Raw genomic sequence first — 21,772 nt, 5'->3', positions numbered from 1 at the left:
AAAATACCGTTATCTAGTGATGTGATTTTGATACTAAATGCACCCTTTTCTACTTAGAAACTTGCTTGAAATTATGTTTTTCTGTTAAGTTGTGTGAATAAGAGAGTTGAGGTTGAACTTAAGGATTTTATGATTAAATTCCCTTGTTTTGGCAGGAAATTAGATAATATGGGAACTAGAGCTGAAGTGCCAAGGATATGGAACTCAGAAAGACCTGGAAAAGCAGCAGAAAGGAGGAATGCACAATGCCTGAGCCCCCTTTTGGGCCCTCAACACCAAAGCTTGCCACTCCACGCTTGGGCACCCCTTTTGGGGCGCTGAGCGCCACTTTCCTTGATGAACCACGTGCTTGCCCCCTAAGTGAAGCTGAGCGCCAGTTTTAGTATCGCAACACGCCCGGGCGCCCTAAGTGGGGCGTTGAGCACCAGCGAGATAGGCCTGGGCTTTGTTTTTATTTTGATTCCGCTCTATTTAAAGAACCCAGACGCCCTAGGTTTTGTATCTTTGATAGAGGAGGCACAACAACACATTCTTCCACTCTTTGAAGGCGGATTTGGATGCGGGAGCTTCCATCTTCAACTTTTTAGGGTTTTTCTATCTCACTCTTCTCCACTGTACATCTAGTTTCACCATGTCAATGGGGAACTGACTTCTATTTGTTGTTGGGGGATGATGTAACCTTGTGAACTCTCATGTATTTCAATTGATTCTTAATAATTTATGCTTCTTTCATTAACTGTTAGGGTAATTTTTCTGTGATCAATGCTCACTTTGTTTAACTCATTCATAGAGTGATGTATAAATTGCATGAGTGTCGAGAGGTTCCTTACAATTCAGGTTCTTGTAGAATTATTCCCAAGAGCAGTATTTCTCAGGGATGGGGGTATGAGTCTTGGTCGTCTTAAGCTCCTGATCTTCAGAACTAATTATTAGGAATGCTAGGAATCGTATGAACTAGTAATTGAGGACATGCTTTCTTCACCGAGGGATCAAGTTTTAAGTAATTTAGTGAGTGACGTTGACTTTAATGAAAGACAAAGAATTCTTATATACATGAGAGTAAACTTGGTGAAATCTAACCCTAACAACATATTCATCTCATAACACAAACCTCATTCGTTCATCGCTATGCTACTCTTCAAGTGATCAAAACTGAATTCATATTTAATTTTATGTATTTGCATTCTAAACTAATGATTTCATTCCTTTTAAGTCTTAATTAGTCGAGTTATCACACGAGTGTCTAGTGGCGAGAGTCTCTTGTGACACGATACTTGGTCTTACCATTTTATATTACTTGTACGATTCGGTACATTTGCCGAAGTCTCAACATAACTCTGAATTTAGAAAGAATGGAAAGCATGGTTGTTGATAAACTTTTTCATCATACGTTTCCCTTATACTCTTGAATGTTTTGGGTGTGATTTGGTGAAGCTCTCTCGGTTTGTGTAATGGTAGGTGTTAGTATGAGACTAAAATATTATCTCATGCACTTAAAAGTCAAGTATCTCTATTGTTTTATCCCTTCATATTATTTTTCCTATAAAGCAATGCATTTGTGTCAGACGATGACCATACCTTCATGTACTCTAGTTTTTTTAATTTCACGTGAGCATGTTGATGATCCATTTTTTTTGTGTGTAGCCTTTTAGCTCCTTCAGACCCTTTAGCCCCTTCATACTTTTCCTCAAACTACTGCTTTTGTTCATGTATATATTTTTTTTGTAGACTATAGATCATAATATTTTATTGCTACAACATTTTCTTTGTCTCCCTTGATCCATTTGTTCAAGGTGATATAGTTGTATATTTAGTTTCTTTATTGACCACACCCCTCGGTATAACCTTGGTTACTATGGGTATAGGTTCAATTAATTGTTATATAAGATTTAAATAGATTTTAGCTATTGTTGAGTCTTTGTTCCTAAGAGAACGTTCATTTTTATGCTTGAATATTCTAATTGGAATACTTTCAGTGCACATCATATTCCTTTTTACGATGTTGTTTGACTATGCAAAATTTTGATTAAGACTTTTCAAAATGATATACATTCCTCCATTCCTTGTACCACCTTACCACTAGTGATGGAGGACCATCTAAGCTTAACATAGGACCTTTAACAAGAGCCATGTTGGGTATCACTCATACAACACAAGCACACACAACTTAAATAGAGAAGAGAAAATACTGACAATAGCAAAAATAGAAATTTTATACTGGTGGAAGAAATTTACAGCACCTCTCTCTTTCAATACAACACTTCTCAAAATTATGAGAATACAAGAAATGAGAGAATAGGAGAGAATGAGATGTTTAACAAAGGAGGCAAGGGGTTTCCTTTATAGCCACCAAGCCATACCTCTTTACAAGTTCCCACCAATGTGGGACTTCATTCCTCACAAGCCATGTCCAAGAGAATCCAAGAGGAAGAGGGAGCACTCACTATCTTACTCTTATGGAGTATTACTTACTAAGTCCTCTTTCTCTTTGCTAAATACTTTTACATTGCTTTTGTAGAATATTAATAAAAGGGAGGAACCATGTCTATGCAACTCAAAAAGGCTGCCACGTAAGAAAACCAAAGAAGCACAAATGGACGGTTGGTGCCCACGGCCTTTGCACTACGTTCAGCGCCCAAAGACAACAACTCCATCTTCTTCAATTTCTTTGCTGAGTTGGCAACTATAGCTTGATTCCCAAGCTTCCTCCATCTATTTTACATCATGTGCACCTTTAAAATAACTTGAACAATACGTTTTAGAAGCTCTCCTTCTTCTATAAATAGAGAGTTTCATCACTTGTAAATGTAACTTGAATTGAAAGAGTGTTATGCTGCTGAAATCCAGCCACTACTTCTTCGAGTTCCTTGTTTGAGCTTCTTTAGCTTATCTTCCTCTAGCTCCCTTCCCCGCTGGAAGGCCATGGCAGCTTGAACCTCTTCACCACACTCTTCCAAACACTACTAGACATTCCATCAGACACCTTATATGCATTGTCATCTTCATCCTTCACTTCAATCTGCTGCCATCTCCAGATCTGAGGAGCTGTTTCTTCTTGAAGATAGAAGCTGCTTCTATCATTTGGCATCCAGAGCCAGTCATCCACGCCTTCCGTCAAGAGCTAAGTTGCTTTTTCCTTTAATTTTCTCACTTTCGTGTTGTGCAGTTCGTATTCTCTGTTTGCACTTCTGTTTGATTCGATTTTTTTTGTTTCTGCGGATGTTTGAGTGCATTCACGTGTTCCTTAGTATTCTTCCATCATTTTAATCGGTGCATTTCTTTATTTTCATTTCAATTCAGCTTAATCATCATTTTCCAGTTTTGTTCGGTCATGTGCAAATTAATTGTCGTGTTTCACTGTTCCATTGGTTTCAATCTACTCCAGCTTTACTTTTTTGTTTTTCTTTGAATCCAGTGCATTTGCTAGCTATATATTGATCTATAAAGCAATGATAGTAAGTCAGCTTTGATCATTTGAGCTCACAAGCATTGTACACTGTTTTCCAGTCCAAATTTTACAACAAAACTCATTTTCTGGTTTGATTTGCTATAATCTGTTTCTATCAAGATTTCTGGATTTTAAAGCTTGAAACAAGTTAGTTTGTTGATCTCATATATGTTTCAAGTGTTAACAATCAGTAATACAGACTGAATTCCAAAATGAGTGGTTGAGTTCTTCATCATCTGTTTTCAAAATTTGCATCAAAAGTTGATTTCTGGTTTCATATGGTGCAGTTTGTTTTTGACCAGATTGTATGTTCCTAAACCTTGCTGCAAGTTTGTTTCAAGTTTCTAAACATGTTTCAAGTAGTCTCAACTCAGATTCACCACTGATTTCAGAAAAGGATACTTGAGTTGCTTCAAAAATCTCTAAAATTGTGCTGTCATATGTAGTTTTCAAAAGCTTTTGCACCGTGTTGCTGTCATTGTGTGTATTAGGATATTTTCTATTTCCGTAGCTCAATTTTTGAAGCTAGATCTAAACTTAGGACCTTTCTTAATTACTTGTTTGATCTTTCCAGTTTGAAGTGTTGTAGTTTTGTCACTTTTTCTGCATAATTTGGCAACTCATACACTGTTTTTGAGATTTCTTGATTGCCTGTGCATTTTCAATGGTTCAGCAAGTGTATTTTGTCAATTAAAACTAATTCCTACTGTTCATTTGGTCAGTTTTCACCAAAAGTGCAAAATCAGTTTTCAGACCACTGAAATTGCTTGAATTTGGTAAGTGGACCAATGATTTTCTGTTGTGGTCCCTTTCATTGCTGTTTGACTCTTTGAACACCTTCAATATAGTGATACAAAGTTTCTCTAAACATCAAATTAGGTGTCTATACACTGCTGTGAAAAAGTGCCTCTTAAATCATCTATTTTGAAGTGTTTTTTGGTCAGATTTCACTTTCTGCATAAAGCTTGAATCTGTCTTGGTGCAGTTAATCAATTGTATATGGATTGTAGCAAAAGCTTGGTACCACTACTGTTAAAGCATACATCTAACTATCATTAACCAAGTTTAGAAAAAACATTTGGACCAGTACAATCCAGTTTAGAAAATTCAGCTGCACCAGAACCAGTTTTACCAGAAAAACCATTGTTTTCTTTGAGGCCATTTATCAAACAGTTTTGCCAACTTTGTAAAATCAGTGATTTTGACATCATTGCGGCTTGTTTTTGTTTTATTGGTTTCCTAATATACTCTAGAGCCTTTCCTACGTTCATTTTGCGTGCCATCTTTCCTTTCCCAGCCTGTAATTTCTTTATTTACATTATTTGGAATTTTGTCCATAACTTGTTTGATAAAATGCCAAAGTGCAGTCTGGTGTGGAAAGAAACTCTAGTGCAGTAACGTGTTTGGTGATAACTGTTTGCTGGTTTTGTTTGGCTGTTGTGAAGGTTCTAACAGTCCAGATTGCTTCTCCAAAGGGGTAGCATATTAGGGAGTGGAAGACTTGTTAAATTGGCTACAAGCTTGGACTCCAAAGTGCATTTTCTTCTTGTTGCACCATATCAGCAGTTAAAACACACCATTGTTGGCATTCAACCAATCTAATATTGCAGCCACACTTGGCCTTGTTCATTTGTCAACATTTTCCCTTGTAATTTTGGCTTTATATCACAGAGCCTTTGTAGTTTCATTTCATTTTGTTTCTCTTTTCCAACTTAAAGTGACCTTGGAAAATGCTTTTCAAGCAATTCCAAGAGAACCATTAAACATTGTAATAGTCTAGTTGCAGATCTTAGTGTGGAAGTGTGTCAAGTGGCTCCAAGTGTCATTTGCACTTTCACTTAGGGTCGTTTTTCTTTTTCCATTCATTTCATACTTCCTTTCTTTTGCTTGTTGAATATTTGTGTTCTACGTCTCCATGATAGCTAGGTGCGCTACCATATAGACAAACCTTCGTTTGGTGTATTAGGGGAATAACATCGTTGCATTCCTAAAAGGTTTTGAAAGACTTCTATATAGAAACTTGGGTAAGAAACGTCAGGAGACACTCTGGCTAAGGAAGGACAAGGTTTCTAAGCTTGTCCATTGTGACTCACCTCTCCTTCTTGGGAGTTATTCGGTTTCTTCACCTTTAGAATCTCTATAGAAGTCATTCACTAAAAACAAGCAAATCCTCTTTTCCAAAAGTTTTGATTCATACTTGTGCAAGGCTTTCAAATATTTGTGAAAACACTTTCTCTACTTCACAAGCATGAGTTACTCTAGTGTTCAAGGTAACATCAATCATGATTAGGACAACATAGAGTTGAGAGAAGAGCTCAATAGAACCACGGCTGAGTTACATGAACTAAGGAAAATGGTCGCTGATGGACAAATTTATGAACACCAAAATATGATGTCACAAACTTGTTTTTCAATCGGCAAGTATGACCGAATCGTTCAAGTAATAAACTTGGTAAGACCAAGTATCGTTCTTCCCAAAGGACTCACGGCCTAGTTTAGTTGTGTGGTTTATTGATTAGCTAAGACTTAAAGACGAAATATTTGGATTTTTATATGCAAAAGACGAAAATTAAATATGTATGCATGAAGTTTTGATCAATGGCAAAAGCAAAAGATAAACACTTTCAATGAAATATATGTATGAATATGTTGTTGGGGGTCAATTTCATCTTATCCACTCTCATATATTTTAGGAATTCAACATTCAAATCATCATTGTTAATGCCACTCTCTAAAGTACCTTTCAAGAAGGCTTCTCCCTAATTACAAGTTCATACAATTCCTAGCATTCCTAATAATTAGTTCATAAGTGCAGGAGCTTAACGACAACCAATATAATATTGGGAGAAATTCCCCGGATCTAGACTTCCCCGTACGTGCCCGTATCGACAAAACCAATAATCATGCATCGAATGAGTTAAACAACGCAAGCATTGAGCAAAGAGGAAAAACCCTAACTAATGATGAAAGAAAGCATAGGTCTTAAATAAAAGATGTAAAAACAAATTCCATATATGAGAGCTTCAAAAGATTACATTGATTCCCCAACAAACATACAGAGTTTAGTTCACCATATTCATGGTGAACCTAGATGAATAACAATGAAAGAATGAAAGATAAAACCCTAGAAAGGTGAAGAGGTAGCCTAAGCATCCAAGATCCTCCTTCAAAGGGGTGGAAGAGAGAGTGTTTGCTTCGTTCCAGCCAAGGATACCTAACCCTAGGAAACCCTAAAGCTTATATATTATTCGTAAATTACAGAAAATTAGGTCCAAGCCCATAAAAGTGCCGCTCAGCGGTAAAGTACCGCTAAGCGGTAAGTGCGTGAGACGTTTCTTCCCCTCAGCGGCCATTTTGCCCCTCAGCGGATCTCCCGTAAGCTCCTGATTGCCGCTCAGCGGTAAACTGCCGCTGAGCGGTGACTTCGGCTTCTCCTTTTGCACTTTTTGATGTCTTTTCTGATTTCATCTCTCTCCTTCTTCACTTCTTTCACCAAATTCACCTTAAAACCTGCACAAAAACACTGAAATCAAGCATAAACCTGTCCAGCTCTCTTATTTCTGAAAATATGAAGAAAAGCATGATTTCAAGCTAGTTTCTAAGTATAAAGGTTGCTTTTAGTATCAATTTTAAGCATGAAAATAACAGTTTTTCAACTGTTATCAGTCGCCAATCTTACTCTCATTCAAAGAGGACATTCACAAGGGGATCACTCTCATAGGCAAAACCATGATCATGATGATCATTCCCAACATAGTGATCACCATAGTTATCACCCTTATGATCACTATCAACGCCCTCCCAGGCGTCATCATAACCATAGAGACCATCATGTGGAACCTAAACTTGACCTTCCACCCTTCTATGGAAGAGACAATGTAGAAGAATACTTTGAGTGGGAGGTGAAGGTCGAACAAATTTCTGAGTGCTACCACATAGATGATAGGAGGCGAGTGACCTTAGCTACTTTGACCTTTCAAGGAGTAGCCCTCTATTGGTGGACATCCATCATAAGAGATCAAAAGATGCATGGCGACTACACCATCCAATACTGGAATGAACTGAAAGCAGCCTTACATAGAAGGCATGTCCCAGCCTATTATGCTAGAGAAGTCATGGACAAGCTCCATCGACTTCAACAAAGAAACATGAGTATTGAGGAATACCGGCAATCTCCTTGAAGCAAAGCATGTTGAGTTAGAACAATCTCAACGAGAAAACCTATTCCACACATGCTGCAAAGTTCTTGATAAAACTTGTTCTATGACTGTGGATAGTGGTTCTTGTTGTAATTGTTATAGCTTTAGAATGGTGGAAAAGCTAGGCTTAACTCCTACTCCTCATCCTAATGATAACAGTTGAAAAACTGTTATTTTCATGATTAAAATTGACACTAAAAGCAACCTTTACACTTAGAAACTAGCTTGAAATCATGCTTTTCTTCATGTTTTTAGAAATAAGAGAGTTGGACAGGTTTATGCTTGATTTCAGTGTTTTTGTGCAGGTTTCAAGGTGAATTTGGTGAAAGAAGTGAAGAAGGAGAGAGATGAAATCAGAAAAGACAATAAAAAGTGCAAAAGGAGAAGCCGAAGTCACCGCTCAGCGGCAGTTTACCGCTGAGCGGCACTCAGGAGCTTGCGGGAGGTCCGCTGAGGGGCAAAATGGCCGATGAGGGGAGAAAACAAGTCACGCACTCACCGCTGAGCGGTAGTTTACCGCTGAGCGGTAGTTTACCGCTGAGCGGCACTCTGGAAGTCACGTGAGGTCCGCTGAGGGGCAAAATGGCCGCTGAGGGGAGAAAACAAGTCACGTACTCACCGCTGAGCGGTATTTTACCGCTGAGCGGCACTTTAATGGGCTTGGACTTGATTTTTTGTAATTTACGAATGATATATAAGCTTTAGGGTTTCCTAGGGTTAGGTATCTCTGGCTGGAACGAAGAAAACACTCTCTCTTCCACCCCTTTGAAGGAGGATCTTGGATGCTGAGGCTTCCTCTTCACCTTTTTAGGGTTTATTCTTTCATTCTTTCATTGTAATTCATCTAGGTTCACCATGAATATGGTGAACTAAACTCTGTATGTTTGTTGGGGAATCAATGTAATCTTGTGAAACTCTCATATATGGAATCTGTTTTTACATCTTTTAATTAAGACTTATGCTTTCTTTCATCATTAGTTAGGGTTTTTCCTCTTTGCTTAATGCTTGCATTGTTTAACTCATTCGATGCATGATTATTGGTTTTGTCGATATGGGCACGTACGGGGAAGTCTAGATCCGGGGAATTTCTCCCAATTTTATATTGGTTGTCGTTAAGCTCCTGCACTTATGAACTGATCATTAGGAATGCTAGGAATTGTATGAACTCGTGATTAGGGAGAAGCCTTCTGGAAAGGTACATTAGAGAGTGGCATTAACAATGATGATTTGATTGTTGAATTCCTAAAATATATGAGAGTGGATAAGATGAAATTGACCCCCAACAACATATCCATACATAAATTTCATTGAAAGTGTTTATCTTTTGCTTTTTGCCATTGATCAAAATTCATGCATACATATTTATTTTCTGTCTTGCATTTTAAACCCCAATTAATTCGTTTGTAAGTCTTAGTTAATTAAGAAACCACATAACTAAACTAGGCCGTGAGTCCTTTGGGAAGAACGATACTTGGTCTAACTAAGTTTATTACTTGAACGATTCGGTCATACTTGCCGATTGAAAACAAGTTTGTGACATCATATTTTGGTGTTCATAAATTTGTCCATCACCTAACCCTCACAAACTTCAATGGATAAAAGAGGATGAAGGAATGGTTGTTAAGGAACAAGTAAGTGTACCAATTTCCATAGGCAAGTATGAAGATCAAATCATTTGTGATATTGTTCCAATGGAAGCAGGTCACATCTTACTTGGGCGACCTTAGCAATATGACAAACAAGCTTTGCATGATGGGGTCACCAACAAGATCACCATCCAACACAAAGGAAAAAAGATTATCTTGAGCCCTCTTACACCATCACAAGTGTGAGAGGATCAAATAATACTTAAGAAAAAATTGGATGGTGAGAAAAAGCTCAAAAATAAAACAGTTTCCAAAGAGAAGAATTTGAGTTTGGTAGAAAGTGCCTCAACCAATGTAGTTGTCCCAACAAAACATTCTAAACCATAAAGGTAACCATAACCCAAGTTGTGACTTTGCATGTGTTGAAAGTGATAACATTTTAAAGATTGAGTGGCAAATTCTTTGAAAGAAAAGTGAAATTTTGGAAATTCAAATATAAATGGAGAAAAGTGAGAGGATAGAAAACCTGCCCTTAAGAATCTAGCTTCTAGGGTAGGAGGAGATGTTGCCCTTAGTTGCTTTTTCTTTTCTTCCATTTCTATTCTTTCAACTTCTTCCTTTTCTCTTCTTTGTGCTTCTTTTCTCTCAATGAAATTTAAAAAGGTGGAAGTAAGTTATGGTTGAAAAGTCAAAAGAGAAGGAATGAAGGAATGCAGGAGTGAGTCTGTGTTGCAACGTAAATTTGGTGGAGAGAGTGAAGAGAAAACAAAATGAAAGGGCATGTGTGTAATTGGGGTCGTGTGTAATAAATGAAGGAGAGACAAGAAAAGAAAAAAAAAAGTGGAAGTGTGAGGAGAGGTGGTTACGTAATGGTGTTGGTGCATGGAATGAAGTGTGTAGCTTTTAGTATTAGAAAAGAGAGTAAAAGTGGTAGATATTGGGAGTGGGGCCACGGTAATTGTGGGAAAAGGTGGGTGAAGTAGAGTTTTGTGTAAATGAATGGAAAATAAAAGAGAAAGAGGGAAGGAAGAGGGTTTGGTTACGTAAAAAGTGTGCGAGTGATGACAAAGCACATTGGAGAGCCTCGTGTTGATGTGTGGGGGCAGTAAATATTCCCTGTAAGTTGCCAGGGCGTTACAACCACCATCAAACTCACCGTCAGCCGCGAGATCCTCCATCAGATAGCGATTTCTTCTTCTCCATCCACAATCAATGAACCTGCAATCAGAAAAACAACAAACCCAACAACCACCGTGAATCCTCCATTAACGCACAAACCCAGAACGCAAAAACGTGAAACAGAATCGTTTGCTCTCCATTAGTCTCCTCCACTCGCGCGCACTATCTCCATTCACCCCCTGCAAATCATTCCCAGAAATCATATTGAAACGGCCATTCTTGCAAGCATCATCGCGCCACCATGAGCCACCGCGAATAAAAGGGGCAAGATCCTATCTTCGTTTCTTCTCGCTGCGCATAAGCAAGATTTCCCTTACACCTCCTTTGCATTAGAATTCCTGCAATCACAAGCATAGATCTACAACAGAAAAAAAATTTCTTCGTCTCTAATCGCGCAACACCAAGGAAGAAGAGCAGCAAAGGACTCCACGTAAAAAAAATAGAATTTCAAAAATAATAAATCCAACTCACAACGCCACAAAGGACTCCATGTAAGCCAACACATGACATTTCACTCTGTAATTGCACATCTGGACATATGCCCGTTAACGATTTAAACGGCGTTTGCAAAAAGGAACAAATTGAACACAAATTACATTCTTTAGGACTACATTAAACAACAACAAAAAATTGGGACCATTTCGAACATTCCCAACCAAAATTGGGACCAAAATAGGTATTATACCTTACTTATAAAAGCTCTAAATTAAATCTCAATTAGAATTTTAAATAAAAACACAAGTTTCAGGCTTATTATATATACAAATTAATGTATAAGAAATTAATTGTTAAACTTTGTTTTATGTCACTTATAATAACATTTCTTAGAAAATAGTTTATTGTATACACCCATTGTTATTAATTTATTTGTGTTTTGGTTGAACTTGTTCGAGGGTCGGTCGTCCTGTCTTGCTCTGCTCTCTTTCGATCGTCCAATCCTCTCTAAGAACGTAATTCATTCTGATAGGTTGTTGACCTACAGAGGACACTTTGACACTCAAGTCAGATATCTTTTTCAAATAGGTATTTATTTTATTAGGATAGATCAAGGTTATTTTACCAACACATCAATTGTATATTTATAAGACTTGTGGCAGTCAAGCACATTGATTAACCATTAACATAGTATATTTTTAGGTAATCAAACCCATTGATACTTGCTAATATATCTTCTAACTACCCATAAATGACCACTAACTCTGACCGGCATATTTCATATAGTACATAAGTCCCTCAAGCCCAAGCAAACTCTTTATTGAAAGAAGTGCGCAGGGATTATTATGAAGACAGATCGCTCATGTTGTATTTAGGGAATCTATTTTCGATGTGCTTTAAGTCTTCATTTCTCACTGCACCAAGCGGCGGACTCTAGGAGTTCTTGATAACGGTTGAAAATACCGTTATCTATGATGTAATTTTGACAGAAATGCACCCTTTTCTGCTTAAAAACTTGCTTGGAATCATGTTTTTGCTTTAGTTTTGTGAATAAGAGAGTTGAGGTTGAACTTAATGATTTTAGGTTTAATACATCATTTGGTCCCTACTTTTGGGGGTTTGGTTCCAAATGGTCCTACCTTTTGAAAAAGTTCAGTAAGGCCCCATATTTTGTTTAAAAATGTTCAACTCAGTCCTTTTCGTGGACACCGTTAAAAACATAACGGTGCAGATGCCACTATGGCCAAATCTGAGTGAGCTGTTATGTTGGATGATTACGTGGGACTATTAAGTTAAGTGAGTTGGTGGAAATATTTTAAAAAAATAAACTGACGTAAATTGGGTGGTAGGTTTAAGTGTGGATTAAAGCAAAATTACCCTTATCTAATACTAATTTGGCCATTTCTGGGTTCAACATTGTGCTGCAAGTGGTTTTCTATTTAGTGTTGAGTGGTGATTCCTTCAAAGTGAAATTGGAATAGCGTACCTGCGTGAGGTAAGTGGTCCTAATCTTAGCCTAATAAGTTGATGTTGTTGTTGTTGTATTTGGGGGTTAAGGTTTAATTATATTTTGTTCGATTGAGGATGGGTTGGGGGTGTAAATTTGTTGGTTAAATATTGTATGTTGAATTGTTTTGTAATACGTTGTGTATTGTGTTTTAAATATGATTATACTTGTCGCTTGTTGGGTGGTTGAAGAAGTTAGCAAGATTGTCGGCTTTTTGGGTTTGATAGTGGTCCCATTGTTGTTAGTTAAGTAATTTAAGTGGTCCTCGTTTGCATTTGAGCTGTAGGGATTGGGATGTCTGGGGAAAGGTTTGAGGTAGTGGTCCACCATGGTAGGACCTTGATAAAAGAAATCCCCTTTAAGTACATAGATGGAGAGATTGTTGTGTGGGACGTTGATCCCGATAAATTGAGTTTTTTTGAAATACTAGGTGCACTAAAAGATCTGGGGTACCTTCAAGTGAAAGAGTTATATTACAGCGTACAACATTTGTTGCATAAACTATATGATGATAGAGGAGCAATGAATATGATGAAGGTGGCAAACTTTTTAAGGAAAGTTGACTTGTATGTTGTACATGGTGTGGACGAAGCAGAGGTTGTAGAAGATTATGTGAACCAAATTTATTTACTCTGTGAAGCTGAAGCACCTGGTTGGAGTGGTGAGGGTATTTATTTACAAACACTTTGCATGTATTTTGATGTTATAAAAAAGTCCTGAACTATGTAGTATGTTGACGTAGTTGTATTTTGATGAACTAATTTACTTATGTATATTCACAACTGATGTGATAAACTTTTATTACTTACTTTGATTGTCATGTGATCAACTTTTATTATGTACTTTGTAGGTGCACTTTAATTATGTAGTCATCACAAACACTTGTGTTAGTATATTATGGCAGAGATGTTACATGTATTTATATCAATTTGGGACCAAAAGTTACAGTTTTAAATTCAAAAGGGAACCACATTGGACATTTTAAAACGAAAGCGGATACTAAATTTAACATTTCACATGAACACCTTCACATTACATTGACCTTCACTTTCACATTACATGAACATGAACATTCACCTACACTTCAACCTAAACATTGAGTTTCACCTTCACATTGACATGAACATAAACACTGACCTAGACCTCAACATAAACAATGACCCATCTACGAAGATAAACCTAAACATACCCACATTGTCACAGTCTTCACTGCAATAACAACACACATAGCTCTACGTAACGATTTTATCCTTTTCTGCAACTTTTGGACTAAAATTTCCAGCTCACATATCCTCTTCCTTTGCCTGACAATTTCACCATCTCTTTCGTCATTATTTTCTTCATTACACCACTTGAAAAAGTTACAGTACATCCCTCTTGAAGATCCACCCTATTATGCACCAAATAAACCACCAAAATTGTTTCTAACTTAATAACCTATGAACAAATAAATTCCAAAATAAAATGACAAGGGTATTCAAAAAACCTTGTAATGACGACATCCCCAAAATTGTCTGCTAGCATTCTGTGGAGTTCTCGCCACTTTGCTCACAGCATAATCTCCACATTTGCAACGAGGGATTATCCCACCTCCCCTCAATACACCATCATTTGCGAATTTCGAATTTCTTTCCTACCCTGTTTTTGGAACAAGAAGAACAACCATGAAAAAGAAGCCATTTCTATCTACCCACAACCATTGTGGTAAAAAAAGGGAACAACTTGCACGAACCTTAATCACCCCTTTTATTAGACACAAAAACCTCAACTTTAAATATTTCCACCAACTCACTTCACTTCATAGTGCCACGTAATCATCAAACATAACAGCTCACTCAGGTTTGGCCACAACGGCATCTGCACCGTTATATTTTTAACGGCATCCACGAAAAGGACCGAATCGAACATTTTTAAACAAAATATGGGACCTTACTGAACTTTTTCAAAAGGTAGGACCATTTTGAATCAAACTCCCAAAGGTAGGGACCAAATGATGTATTAAACCATGATTTTATGACTAAATTCTCTTGTTTTAGTAGGTTAATGAAGTAATTTGGAAGAGGAGTCAAAGTATGAAGGAGTCAGAACTCAAGAAGCGAGCAGAACTGTAGAAAAAGTGAAAAAAACGTAGTGCTAAAAAATTCCGCGAGGCTTGGGCGCTCCTCAAGGAGGCTTGAGCTCTAGAAGGTGTCGCACACCGCTTGGGCACCCTTCCAAGGGCGTTTGAGCGCTGGAAGCCGCGCCTGGGCACCCCTAAGGGGCGCTTGAGCGCCAGTTCGTGGGCTTGGACCTATTTTCTGTTATTTTTATGTTCTATTTAAAGGACCCAAGCGTCCTAGGTTTGGTATCTCTAGCTGGAGCAGCACAACAGCACACTCTTCTACTCTTTGAAGGCAGATTTGGGTGCGAAAGCGTCCTTCCTCTACTTTTAGGGTTTTGCTATCTCATGCTTTTCCATTCTTCATCTAGTTTCTCCATGTCTATGGGGAACTAAACTCTATTTGTTGTTGGAGAATGATGTAACCTTGTGAACTCTCATGTATTTGAATTGATTCTTAATTCCATATGCTTTTTCATTAATTGTTAGAGTAATTCATATGTGTTTATTACATGCTTTGTTTAACTCATTCATCGCATGATTTATGAATTGCATGAGTGCTGGGAGGTTCCTTACAATTCAAGTTCTTATTGAATTCTCCCAAGAGTAATATTTCTTAGGGATGAGGGTACGAGTCTTGGTCGTCTTAAGTTCTTGATCTTCACATTTAATTACTAAGAATGCTAGGAATTGCATGAACTGGTGGTTAAGGACAGGCTTATTCGTCGAGGGATCGGGTTTAGGTGATTTAGTGAGTAACGTTAACATTAATGCATAAAGAAGAATTCTTACATACATGAGAGAGAACTTGGTGAAATCTAACCCCAACAACATACTCATCTCATTACAAACAACATCCGTTTATCATTGTGCTCTTTTGCTATTGATCAAATTACATTCATATTTAATTTTCAGTCTTTTGCATCTTAAACCAATGATCTCGTTTTATTTAAGTCTTAATTAATCGAGTTATCAGACAATTGTCTAGTGCTGAGAGTCTTATGGGATACGATACTTGGTCTTACCATTTTATATTACTTGTGCGATTTGGTACACTTGTCAATCCATCAACAATTCTCTTTGGAACTTTTTCCTAAGTTGGTTAGTAAATGCTAGGAGTTCTCTTTGGAACTTTTTCCTAGGTTGAGTAGTAGACTGATCGAGTTATTTTTTTAGAACTTTTTTCTAGGTTGAGCAGTAGACGATAGGAGTTCTCTTTGGAACTTTTTCCTATGCAAGATATTTTCACTCACAACAATATGCGTTAAACAAAATAAAGTAAACACTTCAATATTTTATAATTTATTTTTATAATGAAGAGCTATTAGAACCTGACAAGGTTTCCTAGGTTAAGTAGTAGGCACTAGGAGTTCTCCTTGGAACTTTTTCATGTGTTGAGCAGTAGACAGTAGGAGTTCTCTTTCGAACTTTTTCCTAGGTTGAGCGGCAACTGATGGAGTTCTTTTAAGAACTTTGTCCTATGTTGATAGGAGTTCTTTTTAGAACTTTTTCCCCTGTTGAGCAGAGGCACAAGACGTTTCATTTGGAATGTTTTTCTAGGCTGAGCGGCGATTGATGGGAGTTCTTTTTAGAACTTTTTCCTATGTTGATAGGAGTTCTTTTTATAACTTTTTCCCATGTTGAGCGGAGGCACTAGACGTTCCATTTGGAACTCTTTTCTAGGCTGAGCGACGGTTGATGGGATTTTAGAACTTTTTCCTATGTTGATAGGAGTTCTTTTTAGAACTTTTTCCCATGTTCAACAGTAGACGTTACTAGTTCTCTTTTTGAACTTTGTCCTGTGCAACATATTTCACTAACAAAAATACATAAATAAAATATTCAACATTTTATTTTTATAAAGAGATGACATTAGAACCTGATAAGGTTGAACGTCGGTGGTCCAATCGACCAAGCGATAAGGGATTGAACATTCATGTGCAGGATATTTTTATGATGAGTGCATATTTATGTCCACATTTATGCTTTAAAATTCAAATTTTTGATGGATAATTGTGCTTAAATAGTTGATTTTAAGTAAATTTGTGATGATTTGAATGGTTGGGTTTGGGAATTAAAGAGATGTAAAAAGTGAGTTTCAACGTCATGAACACACCTGCAAATCAGTTTCAACTTCACACATCCATGGCCGTCAACCAGCCGCCGCAGAATCGTGCCATCAACTTCATCATTTTCTTCGCATCAACGGCCACCATTCTCCTACTCACATGGTTGTCTTCTCCATTCACAACCTGCAAGGAAAAATCATCAAACCAGAATCAAAACCTAAGTGAACACTAAATGCCCAAATCATCTTCGAGTTCGCGTCCAGCGAGAACCGAGTCGCATCTTCGAACCACCATCAACACGCATCAACCTTCGCCGTGAACCCCAAAATCGTGTCTCCCTATTTGCGAGAACCAACCACTCAGAATCGCAGGGGACATCAATTCCATTCATCTTCCCTAGCACTGCCATGGCAGCCCATGCCGAATCCAAAGTCATCAGGAACAGCCTTTGCGGCGAAGAAGTAGGTGCGAAGGGGAAGCCCTTTCCCCAATCTAAAACCCTAATTGGGTGAAAAAGAGGGCTGCCACATGGCAAGCTCTCATTGGTCGCGTTTCCTCCTCAGTCAAAGTTGGTCAACAAGTCTCCTCTGGTCAAAGCTGGTCAAACAGGGGCCTTTGTGCAATTTGAAGAATTCTAAAGGGGCTAAAGTGCAGATAGAGGAAATTTCAGGACATTTGTGTAATTTTGGAAATTCAGAAAAGCTAAAAGATAAAATTCAGTTGTTGAATTAATTTAATTTAAGAATATCAACAGAAAATATCTTCCAAATAATGTTATAATTATCTAAATCTTTTATTTATTTGGAAGATATAAGATAAAAGATTCTGTCAACTGAATATTTAGAGTCCAAGCCCAATCAAGCCCTATATAAAGAGACCCAGGGAAGGCAGAAAAGGGACTTCATTCATTCATTCACCACTTCTCTCTCTTATTTCATCATGTATTCAACTTCATTCATGGAGAGCTAAGCATCTAGGGCTATTATGCTATAATTTCATTATGGATTCTGAGGTTAGGTTGAGTTAATGCAATTGTTTATTTTGATTATTGATTGAAGTTTTCTAGGGTTTCTAGGTTTAATTGAGAATCTACTTTGATTTAATTTAGGAACTTTCAAATGATTAAATGGTTTTTACTATTAATTGAGAATGTACTTTGATTGGTAGTAATAATTTCAATTATAATCAATTGAGAATTTACTTTGATTGATTAGTTTTTAACTTGGTTAGGAGATTTAAGAATAGACATGATTAAACACAATAGAATTTGATTGAGAATGTACTTTGGTTGAATTTATTGTGAATAATCTAGAAAGGTTTTGCATTTGATTGAGAATTTACTTTGGTTAATTGCATGGTCGCCCTCAAATTAATTAAGAATGTGCTTTAATTAATTTGAAACTTGAACAATAATCAATTGAACAATGATTTGTGAATAACCGATGATGAATCTGTCTTGAAAAAGTAGTGGAATTAGCCTATTTCTTCATAATTGTTTTTAAGTTTCCTATTTGTTCTGCAACATTCTTTAAACATTCTCACTTTTATTCATAAGCATCGCATAACATTCATAAGAGTCAGATATTCGAAAACAATTTTGTGTTCGTAGGGAGACGACTCAGGGTTACTTTAGCCCTATCTACTTTATTGGATACTACTTGGCAATACTGAAGTTGCCTTGAAAAGTAGTATTAATTTTATAGCTTCAATGACAGCTTATCAAATTTGGCGCCATTGCCGGGGAATACGATTAGTATTTTGAATATTTTGATTCTTATTTTTTATTTTTATTTTTACCTTTATTTTTATCTTTATTTGTTTTTTTTTATTTAACGCACATACATTTAATTTAGTTTAAGTTATTTTGTAGCCTTTAGTTATTCTTGTTTTTAGCAAAAATCTTTGTTCTTGTTTTAATTAAGAATTTCTCTTGACAAATACTTGAGGCTAGTTTGAATACACTTTGGCTAGGAAAGACTTGGTACTTAAGTTGTCTATTGTGACGCACCTCTCTTTCTTGGGAGTAAACAAAGTCTCTTTTATCTCTTATTTGAAATCATTCTATAAAGTAAGAACAAAAGAAAAAGAGAAGTCAAGAACAGAGAAACAACTTCAAGCAGATTGCGTAGTGCATGACTAGAGCTAACCTGGGAAAATTTTATCAAATTAACCCAGAAGTTCAAAGGAATTTGCGTAAGCTGCGGAAAAGTTTGAAATTTAAGTGTTCTACTAAGGGAAAACTTCCTACATCTGAAGCCATACCACCTCATTATGTCCAGTCACAAACATATCATCCAATCCTTTACATGATCCTAACCCAAGAAATATGGAATCACAATGGTCAGCTTGGGTGGTCGACCTGGTGCTCACCCTAGGTGGTCGGTCGGCCTGGGTGGTTGGCCTGAGTGGTCAGCCACTCGGTCTGGTGGTCAGCCTGGGTGGTCGGTTGGCCTGGGTCAGCCTGGGTGGTCGGTCGGCCTGGTAGTTCCTTTGCTAACCGTACAATACAATTTACAACAACAAAAAAACCATACATGTACTGAGAAGTAGGGATGTCCACTCTTGCTCACTTGTTGGTTCATCATAGATGGAGTTAAATATGAATCTAGTTCTCTTTTTGGTAAGGGATTCAACCTTCCTATGCAAGATATTTTTACTCACAAAAATATGTGTTAAACAAAATATTCAATATTTTATAATCTTTTTTGTGGAGCCATTTAATTTTTTGACTCGTAAACTTGAAAGTTATCAAAACAAAAGACATGTCTTTAGAAATTATTATGAAATTTTTTGGTCTTGGTGCAAAACCTGGTATTGATCCGAAGTAGTGATGTCAAGATCAAGCGCTCATCTGGTTTCTTGTGGTTTCATGGGTGCCAAATGTTTCGATTGAACTTGTCTGAGGGTCGATCGTCCTTCCTTGTTTTGCTCTCTTTTGATCGTCCAATCCTCTTCGAGAACGTAATCCACTCCGATGGGTTGTTGACCTACAGAAGACACTCTGACACTCAAGTTAGATATCTTTTTCAAAGAGGTCTTTATCTTATTAGGATAGATCAATGTTATTTTACCTGCACACAATAGTGTATATTTATAGGACTTGTGGCAGCGAAGCACATTGATTAACTATTAACGCACTATATTTTTAGGCAATCAAACTCATTAATACCTGCTAATATATCTGCTAATTGTCCATAAATAACCACTAATTCTGATCGGTACATTTCATACAATACCATTTGTAATATGGTTTTCATTTATTGCTTTTACAACATCTTTTGTTTAAAATTATCTGTTATTTTACTCTATTCTTAAATGACTATTTTATACAACTAAAATTTATAATGAATAAATACGTTTGAATATATAAATTATATTTAAATTTTAAAGAATAATGAATAAATGTATAAAGTATAGTGTATTATATGAAGTATACCCGGAATTGATTGTCATTAAGCAGGTACTAATAGGTCAGGTTGCCTTACGCTCTACAAATATACAACATTAATGATTAATTATTGGGTTTGATTACCTAAAATATATTACACTAATGATTAATCAATGGACGTGGCTGTCACAACCCTTATAAGTAGACAACGAATGTCCAGGTACAATAACCTTTTTCTATCCTAATAAAATATAGACCTCTTTATCAAACATATCTGACTTGAACGTTGGAGTGTCTTCTGCATGTCAACAATCCATTGTAGTGGATCGCATTCTCGGAGAGGATTGAAGATCAAAAGAGGGCAGAACAAGGAAGAATGACCGACCCTAAGACCAATTCAACCGAAACATTTATAATAACTAAATTATATTCTCATACATGTTATTTTTAACTATTGATATGAAGAATTACTGTTGATCTTATTAAAATATTGAGAAAAAATATTGAAAACGTTTTCATTCATTGTAGATATTGTAATTTACATTTAGATCAGTCTTTATAATATCAAAGATCATTATAAAATAGTGATATTAATTTTATTTAAAGAATAATTCAATGAATAAATATATTGATAAATGTACAATACAGTTTACCATTTTCATTAATAAAGATAATTTTATTAGATAAATTTATTCTATGGGGATAATAAACAGAATTAGTGTGTTTTAAATTTTTGTTTTTAAGTTGAGTTGAACTCAGCATAGAAAGAACATTATTTTAATTTTTAAGTTAATTGGAATTTGAGATTAATTTAGATTTTAATTATTTCCGAAAAAAGTGTCAGATATAGGCACAAATTATTTGACAGAAAATTAAAATTAGTTTGATTATTTCACCCGAAATCTAGACACACCTTTAATTGTTTTTTTCTTCTTACAAATCAATAATTTGGGTTAGTAGTTTTTAAATTAAATTTTGAATAAAAAATTGTTAAATGTTTTTAAAAATAACTTTATCCATATAAATCTTGTTTAATTTCAGTAAGATTACTTTTAACTAAAGATTGATATGGTATTTCCCAAGAAAATAGATTTCTTTCATAAGAATTAAAAAAAAATCTTCTACGAACTAAAATAAAATGATAGATATAACTTATATTTCCATTTCAAGATTTCCATGAGGAAAAGACAACACTAGTGGAAATAGTGAACTTAAAACACTACAAAAATTTGACCATGATGTGTGGTTCACTTTTCCAACTCTCATAGTTGGAATGTGATAAACTTAAAAAACTGAGTCTGCAAGCTCCATTGTAGCTATGTTTCATCATCAAGTGCTAGCTACTGAAAAAGCCAGGTCCAGCACGAGAAAGAAACTCCTCCCCAGCATCTTTACCCATCTGAATCATATCTTCAGCAACATATGGACCAACTCTGGAAGTTTCAAGCACTGCACAAATGGATTTACAAACAAGCTTAAAGAGTAGTAGTAACTTCTGAACCTTTAGAAACTAAACCAGAAGTCTCAATACTCATACCACTGGTTCCATCAGGGGAAGCAACTAATCCTCTAAACAAGCAATTTCCATCCACGTTTCTGCTAGCATAGCCTGCAATAGGAGTGCGGCAAGACCCTTCTAATGTTTCAAGGAAGGATCTTTCACAGGAAACTGCTAGTTTTCTTTCTGCATGATTCAGTGAAGCAAGGTATTCTGCCTGCAGAAATCAACCAACCATATAGAAACTAAAATAATTTTAAAGGTAGAATCACTACTACAAAAAAGCGCATAGATAGCGCTTTTTTTTATCATAGATAGCGCTTTTTAAGCGCTATCTATGCGTGCGCTATCTATTAATAGATAGC

At 36.4% G+C, this 21,772-nt stretch overlaps 1 long non-coding RNA gene across 1 annotated transcript; it reads right to left on the bottom strand.

Annotated features, from left to right (window-relative positions):
* Positions 1 to 21,035: 21,035 nt before the first annotated feature.
* Positions 21,036 to 21,601, bottom strand: LOC148200876 (uncharacterized). Its single transcript, XR_015786133.1, has 2 exons — positions 21,447 to 21,601; positions 21,036 to 21,358 (listed from the first exon to the last, which is right to left on the bottom strand). It is a non-coding gene; the product is annotated as an uncharacterized LOC148200876 (long non-coding RNA).
* Positions 21,602 to 21,772: the final 171 nt, after the last annotated feature.

Source organism: Vigna umbellata, chromosome 4 (genome assembly GCF_029865625.1).
Source record: "Vigna umbellata cultivar VRB3 chromosome 4, Vumbellata_1.0, whole genome shotgun sequence".
Classification (NCBI taxonomy): domain Eukaryota; kingdom Viridiplantae; phylum Streptophyta; class Magnoliopsida; order Fabales; family Fabaceae; genus Vigna; species Vigna umbellata.
Note: the sequence above shows the minus strand (reverse complement) of the source record. Positions and strands in the feature narration are given on the sequence as shown.